The following is an 8,875-nucleotide window of genomic DNA, read 5'->3' as shown; positions in this document are numbered from 1 at the left end:
TTAAGGGTATAAGTCCTACTGTGTGTATGCATCAGATTCATTTAGAGGAAGACTCCAAACCTTCTAGGGAGATGCAACGTCGACTGAACCCTAACATGAAAGAGGTAGTTCGAAAAGAGGTGCTTAAGTTGTTAGATGCGGGTATTATTTACCCAATTTCAGACAGTAAGTGGGTCAGCCCTGTTCAGGTTGTCCCCAAGAAATCAGGTATCACTGTAGTCCAGAATGATAATAATGAATTAATCCCAACCCGAGTGACCACGGGATGGCGTGTGTGTATTGACTATAGGAAATTGAACAAGGTCACAAGGAAGGATCACTTTCCCCTTCCTTTTATCGACCAAATGCTAGAGCGATTAGCTGGACATAGTCACTATTGCTTTTAGATGGCTACTCCGGTATAATCAGATCGTTATTCCCCAGAAGACCAAGAGAAAACCATTTTACCTGTCCCTTTGGTACCTTTGCGTATAGACGCATGCCTTTCGGGCTATGTAATGCCCCTGCGACTTTTCAGCGTTGTATGATGAGCATATTTTCTGATGATGTGTAGAACGGTTTTAGAGGTCTTTATGGATGATTTTTCAGTGTTTGGTTCATTTTTGATGAGTGCTTGCATCATTTGACATTAGTGTTGACTAGGTGTAAGGAAAAAATTTAGTGCTTAATTGGGAAAAATGCCATTTCATGGTTGAATCAGGAATTGTTAGGGCACATCGTCTCTTCAAAGGGTATAGAGGTAGACAAAGCCAAATTGACCTTATTAAGACTTTACAGGTCCCAAAAACCGTAAAAGATATTAGGTCATTCTAGGGCATGCAGGTTTTTACCGTCGATTCATTAAGGATTTTAGCTTGATTTCTAGACCTCTTTGCAATTTGCTTGCTAAAGATGTTAAGTTTGTCTTTGATGATGCTTGTTTAGAGGCTTTTGAGAAGCTTAAAACTTTACTCACTACTCCCGATAGTCCAGGCACCTAACTGGAACCTACCCTTTGAATTATGTGTGATGCTTCAGATTATGCTATAGGCGTTGTGCTAGGTCAGCGAGAAAACAAATTACTCCATGTGATTTACTATGCTAGCAAAACTCTGAATGATGCCCAAATGAACTATACAACTACCGAGAAGGAATTGCTAGCCATCGTGTTTGCCTTGGATAAGTTTAGATCCTATTTATTAGGTTCTAAGATCGTAATCTATACTGATCATGCTGCTTTGAAATACCTTTTGTCTAAGAAGGATACCAAACCTAGATTGATTAGATGGATCCTTTTGTTACAAGAATTTTTCCAGACATTAGAGACAAAAGGGTGCAGAGAATGTAGTAGCAGACCACTTGTCTAGGCTAGTTGTTAGTTCCCCTAATAATTCCCTTCCTATAAGGGACAGTTTTCCTGATGAACAATTGTTCTCTGTTTCCCAATCACCTTGGTATGCAAATATAGTGAATTATTGTTACTGGTCGAATGCCTCAACATTGGGGTAAGCAAGATCGTTCTAGGTTTTTAGCCGAGGTTAAGCATTTCTTTTGGGACGATCCTTATCTGTTTAAGTATTGTCCGGACCATATTATTAGGAGATGTGTATCTGAGAGTGACCAGTCTATTATCTCCTTTTGTCATGAACATGCATGTGGGGGTCATTTTAGTGCTAAGAAGACTGCTGCTAAGATTTTGCAGTGTGGATTTTACTGGCCTTCGTTGTTTAAAGATTCCCATAGTCATTGTGTTTCTTGTGAGCGTTGCCAGAAGTTAGGAACCATTTCCCGTAGAAATATGATGCCTTTGAACCCTATTTTAGTGATTGAGGTCTTTGATGTGTGGGGCATTGATTTTATGGGTCCATTTCCTATTTCGTTTGGTTATCTTTACATACTTGTCGCTGTAGACTATGTGTCTAAGTGGGTTGAGGCGGTTCCGTGTAAAACGAATGACCACAGGGTCGTAGTCCAGTTTTTGAAAGAGAATATACTTACACGTTTTGGTACGCCGCGAGCTATAATTAGTGATGGAGGTTCACACTTTTGTAATAGACCGTTTGCTTTTTAATGAAACAATACGGTATTACCACAAAGTAGCAACCCCATATCACCCTCAGACTAGTGGTCAGGTAGAGGTTTCCAATAGGGAAATTAAACGTATTCTAGAGAAAACAGTTAATCCAAATAGGAAAGACTGGTCGTCGAGGCTTACTGATGCCTTATGGGCTTACCGTACTGCGTTTAAGACACCCATTGGAATGTCACCTTATCGTTTAGTGTTTGGCAAGGCATGTCACCTGCCTGTTGAGTTAGAGCATCGAGCCTATTGGGCTATTAAGAACTTAAACTTTTCACTTGACAAGGCAGGAGCTCAAAGAAAGCTCCAGCTCAATGAGTTGGACGAGATTCGTAGAGATGCATACGATAGTGCTAAGGAGTATAAGAACAAAATGAAACTTGTGCATGATAGGAATATTTTACGAAAGTCATTTTCTCCAGGTCAAAAAGTTCTTATGTATGACACTCGTTTGCATCTATTCCCCGGGAAGTTGCGCTCTCGGTGGACCGGTCCTTTTGTGGTCCGTACTGTTTTTCCTCATGGCGCTGTTGAGATTGAGACACCAGATGGTAGTAGTTCTTCGAAGGTTAACGTCAGCGATTGAAGCCCTTTTAGAGCCTTTTCCTACAGGTGATGTTGAGGAGGTCCCTCTGGAGGACCCTGTTTACCTTGATTGACCATCGAGGCGATTTTGTATGTTGTATAATATTTTTGTAGGTTTTTGGTTACACTTCACCCAGGTACTATCTTTCCGACTTCTCTCTTTACTATTTCCTCATGTTACTTATATTTTTGGTACTGTTCTTTAATTAGAAACATTGAGGACAATGTTAGATTTAAGTTTGGGGGTGGGGTAGAACTTTTTGTTACCTTTTCGTTGCAATAAATAAACTCCAGAGCCTAGAAATTTATCCCTATTAAGGATGGCACTAACCAATCTAAGTGGATGGAAGCATTTTGGTTGTAGGAGTTGAGGAACCAATCTGACTAGATGGCAACATCTAAAGAGTCTATTCATAAAAGCACAGAGCTCAGGTGTTAGAAATAACATGATAGTTTCACCATATCTCGTTGAGTCCTTTTCACTTCTGTTTTATTTTTTTGTTTTTAAACTATGTTTCTCTAAGTGATTAGGTGGGGCTCACGATTCAAGTTGTTACCAATGCTAGGGTGAATTAGAGTGATTGAGATACAAAAAAAAAAAAAAAAAAAAAAAAAAAAAGAAAAAAAGAAAAAAAAAAAAGAAGAAACTGAGACCAGACCATCAACCAACTGGAATAAATTCAATAAAGTCGACCACTGGAACCCTTGTATATGCCAGTTGTGTTGACCTAGAGTTAGGATTATCGACCACTGGTACCCTTGTATATGCCAGTGTGTTGATATTAGTCAGACGTATCTCAGTCCATTAGGATAGGTTCATTTTGGCGGAGGCCTTCAGACAGATATGAGAAACACCGTTCACCTAGTAAACATCAAAACCATCTATGTTTTTCTCTATATCCATCTTCTTGATCTATCCATGTGATTAGTTTCGACTCCGGATATTGATGTCCATAGTGCAACTATCTGAGTAGAACTCTGTCACTTCATATGAATTTTAGTATGCTTGAGCGCGAACTCGTGTACAACAATTGGAATTGTGCATCAGGGTACTTCCTCCTGTAGTCAATAAGTATGCCAACCAAGGAGATTCTTTAGTGCCTTCCAAGGTTCTGTGTAGATAGTTAGGGTCTGGAGTATAAAGGTTTTGTGGGTATACCTCTGGTAATCCCTCCGGAGACAACACTCCGCCACTAGGGACACCTAGGGGTTTAAAGGCTTATTGCATACGCTAAATGCAATCGACGATGCCTGCGACAGTGAGTTAGAATTTTATTTCTATTTTATTTTTGCTCGAGGACTAGCAAATAATAGGTTTAGGGGTATTTGATAGACACATTTTTGTGTCCGACTTGTCTCGAGTCTATATATTGTTAGGGCTTATTTTTGTACTTATTATGGTGTTTTATTTATTTGTAGGTATTTTTGGCCAATAAACATTTCTGGAAAAAATTGGCTCGAAAAGTTGTCGGAAAACACCCGGAGGACACTTGCTATTCGGACCCCCGGTTTGGATAAGGGGCACCCCCAGGACACCCCTTAAGGAAGCTGCTAAAGGCACCCCTACTCTGGATAGGGGGTGCCCCCTTTCTTCACAGATTCGAATTTCAAATTTGGCGAGAAACTCCATTATTACCTGCGTGAATTTGGGAGCATTAGTTGGACGTGAAATAACGAGATTCAATGGTTGATTTTTGTTGGACTGGACTTCCTAGAGCATAACAGAGTTGGTATAGGTGATTGGATCAAATGAATTGGGTTAGATTGACCGGGAGAAGGAAACAGAGGTGTTGTGGTCACGAGTTGTTGTTGGAATATTTTTTTCGACAATTAAGGGAGATTAAAGGCTAGAAAAGCTTCCCCAACATTCGTAGTTATCTAATAAAGAGTTTGGAAGTATTGGGAGAGGTCAAATACGCGTGAAGAGAGTTTGGCAAGAATAAAACTCTGAAACTGGCTGTGAAGATAAACCAATATTTTGAGGGAGATTTAATCGAGTTGTGGCCTATAAAAGGAGAGGGGATAAGTCATATAAGTGGTACGAAACCTTAGGAGAAGTTTTGAACACCACAGAGCTCCAGAGATCGAGTTGCAGGAAAATACAATATTCTACTGTTGCTGCTGAAGAGGAAGAACACGAAGAACATTGACGCACAAGCAACTGTCGCAGAAAACTATTGTTGTTTCACAACAGAACCTATGTGTCGTTCATCACAGCGGTTGCATTAGGTCTTTAGCTACTATTTCGCCCTGTAACAGTGATTCTGCAACACCAATACACTGTTGCAAACAGTCCGTGTTATTACTTTTCACTATTTTAATCATCTTTTGAGCAACAAACACATATTTTGAGACCATGATTAATATGAGGAGCTAAACCCCATTGTTGAGGCGATAGAGGAAGCTATTTTTCCAACAAAAAGTGGTATATTCTATTTTATCTTTTTGTTTGCAATAATTAAATGATTATTTTCCTTGAACTATTATTGAATATGATTTTGATTTGAGTGATTGTGATTTATTTTGATGGAGTATGCTTAGTTTTAAGACTTTTGATGCTTCATACTTGGTATTTAAAATTATTACTTTTGAAAATCTACTTGTTGCAATATTTTAGAATCAAATTAAACGAGAAAATTGCATAAATATAAGTATTGGTTTAATCACTTTGAACTTGGAAAATAGTGGAATCTTAGCCTCAGTGTTTCTTTTAATATTGATATCATCTTTGATTGATTTTGCTAAATTTTTTAGTGAGTTTTCTATTTTAATATTATAATTTAAGTCTAATTAATATCCTTCACAAGTCTGAGAATCGAACCACTTTTACCACTATCTACAAATCACATCACATGCACTAAAGGCGCCACTATGCCATTGCAAGGCGCCAACGGAAAGTAGCCACAATCAACGGCTACCCTTCCCCATGAGATGCAATCTCAGCCATCCAAGTTTTCCACCAAATCGCCAGACTTGTGGAAACCTTTAGGTGACCCGCCGCCTAAATCTAGTGGCCATGGATACGCCAGGCGCCACTTGCACCACCGTGCCACTGACATGCACGAGCCATGCCAGCCATGCTGCAATGCCGCTGGCATGCACCAAAGGTGCCATTGCGCCATTACCAGGCACCAACAGAAGGTGGCCATAATCAATGGCTACCATTCATCATGAGATACAATCTCATCCATCAAAGTTCGCCACCGAGCTGGCAGGCTTGTGGCAAGCTTCAAGCGACCAGCCAAGACAAGCCTAATAACGTCACATGCTATTTTCTTGCGGCAAGCCTTTTGATTTTAACTTGCCACACGTAGAAAAGTGCTACATGTTTTCCACGAAAACACTCGAGACATCAAACATGTCACAAACTGGGGGATACTCATCAGGGTATTGGTCTGGCGGTTTAGAGCGTGTGGCGTGCAATACGCCCGTTACAAGAAAGTGTCATGAAGAAGGGCGGTTAGTAATCGCAAGAAGTAATGGTGGAAACGTTTCCTTCATCATGGAAGCATAAATCTTGACGTTACACGTTACTCCACTCTTCCACTACTCAATCGTTTCCACTTCCTACGAGACCAGGGTATGTTTTACTACGACTTGTATAAATAGGTTTTACCTATTTCCACCAAACAACAAGTTTTGGTCAGGAAAGCAACATAGTATACAGAAATCACATTATATCTTTCATTAAGCTAGTCAGTTCTACTTTCCGATACAAGTCGTAAACAACCACACCTTCAGACTCAACTATTCTGGTCTCAACACTTTCTTCGCTTCCCTCCCTAAGACCGACCCTTCTCCTTCACTTTGTGACCGAAGCAAGCCTGAAACGACCATTTCTTGGTTTATTCCAGGGTTCTACAGATTGATCTCTCAAATCAAAAGTACTCCCGTACAATACAATGTTTAGGGTCTAGACTCGTTTCTCATCCACACATACGAATTTACCAAAACCAGCAGAAACCGTTTTCACCCTCAAAAAATTGGCGACCACAGTGGGAGATTAATCTATCAGTTGCAATATCAATTTCCAATTTCCAAGTCCATTTTTCAGTCCCGATCTCAAGATGGTAGAACTCAGGTCCGGATCAGCAACAAACCCTGAAAACACTAGCGTTGAAAATACACTCGGTATTAACGCTCCTTCCAGTAACATTAATACGCCATCTATCAACGCCAGCGGCGCGGAAAACGTTCCTTCAGGCGCTACACCTCCGGTTACCAAATCCAGGGCCGCTGCTGCCACCCCAAACGTTTTTTCAAGTGTGAAACCTCCAACCGTCACCAGAGCCGCTGCTACTCCACCCTCAAGACGAGAAACTGGGGGAGCCAGGGGAAGCCGATCCCATATCACCATTGCTGATTTGATGGAAAGACATGAAGTTCTCGCTAGAGCTCAGACATACATGGCTTCGACTCAGAAAGAAGTGCTTATTTTCCTCAAGATACTGACGAAGCGGCTACCACAGGCATCACACCAACCAGAGCCAATGAGGAGCACCTTCAATACTCCTGGCGCCGATAACTCAGCAGGGCGCACCTTTGTAGATGAAGAGACTCGTTCAGGAGCTCCAGTGGAGAGGAATCAACCATCCAATTTTGTCACACGAGAAGATTTGGAACGACTCATTCGAAACCGAGACAAAAGCTATTCCGCAGACAAAGAATTCCTCTTCCGAGAGGATACTCTTCTCCTCAATTCTCCCTGTATGACGGCACCGGTAAAGCGCGTGAACATGTCTCTCGATTTTTGGAATCCTTGGGCGAGTACGAATACAATCATGTTCTCCGTTTGAAAGAGTTTTCGAAGTCACTTACCGGAAGAGCATACACGTGGTACAACAACATTGCACCGAATAGCATATCCAACTGGGGTGACATGGTCACGGCTTTCTACAAAAATTACTTCTTTGTATCTGAGCAAATTACCTTCTCAGATTTAGGAAGGATGTTTCAACAAAACAATGAACATCCAAATGATTATGTCAAAAGATTCAGAATTCAAGTGTTGGATTGTCACAACCCAAATGTGACCGAACAACAATTAGTGGATTCTTGCATCAATGGCATGGTTCCCATCTAACATGCCTTACTAGAGAATCTTTGATTCCAAACATTCTCTGAACTTCACGAGGCTGCTAAACGGTCGGCCACAACAGCACCAGCATTGTTGGAAAGAACTAGGCCATCCAAGGTTGAAGACGCACGCGAAACTCGAGGAAATAGACGTCTCATCAAAAAGCAATATAACACTGGCCCCTTTGTGAGCGTGGTAAGTGAAAGAGGAAAAAGGAAGGCTCCAGCGGCAGAACAGCAATCCAAGCGCGCAATGGTAGTACATCAGGTGGCTCCACCGCTAAATACCGCAGCTAAGGCTCCTGCGCAGCATCAAGAAGCCGGAGAAAAAGCCTTATATTCCCCGTTCCCAATCGAAGAAGTAATTGAAATCTTGGAAGCATGGATCCAAGATGGCACCATCAAGCCGCCTCCTATCAGGCGCCCGTCAACTGAAGAGGAAATGGCAAACCCTAAGTATTGCCGCTACCACAGGTTTGTCCATCACCCGACCAGTGACTGCAATAGATTAAAGCGTATCTTCAGATAAAAGGTGGAGGCAGGGGAACGTCAACTGTTCTATGAGGGAGTTCACATAGATCCTCTTCCAGTCAGGAGTTGCAGGCTCTCTGGAGACTCTGTTCACAAAACCGTGGAATCCATGATGTAGCATGTAAGCGAAATTCTCTATTTCTCTAAGGCGCAGCGTCAAGATATGTTCACAACCCTTAATCACGTTGTGTCGCGCAAGCGACTTTTTCCTATTGAAGAAACTACACCAGAATCTCAAGCTCTCTCAGGAAGCGGTGTTGGGAAATGCAACTGGGGACTGCTGACCACGGTTTATCTGAGGGATGCCGAGCTTGATAGCACGTTGATCGACGCGGCCCCTGACTTCAACATCTTTACCATCAAGACTCTGAGATATGCGAGAATTTCGAAGCAAGAGGCCACTCTTTCCCCAATTGTGGTCAAAAACTTGGAAGGAGAAGCAATAGACGCAGATGGCCACATCAACCTTGAAATTAAGGTGGGAGATGCTCTAACACATGGCAAATTCCATATTATCAAAGAACTCTCAAATTATGACATGATTCTGGGGCGCTCATGGGTACATGGCAATAAAGCGAAATTAGGAGTATCCCTTCTACCAGTGTCGATACCCAAAAGAATTTC

This window comes from Papaver somniferum, chromosome 4 (genome assembly GCF_003573695.1).
Source record: "Papaver somniferum cultivar HN1 chromosome 4, ASM357369v1, whole genome shotgun sequence".
In the NCBI taxonomy this organism is placed as follows: Eukaryota; Viridiplantae; Streptophyta; class Magnoliopsida; order Ranunculales; family Papaveraceae; genus Papaver; species Papaver somniferum.
This window is presented reverse-complemented; position numbering follows the sequence as displayed.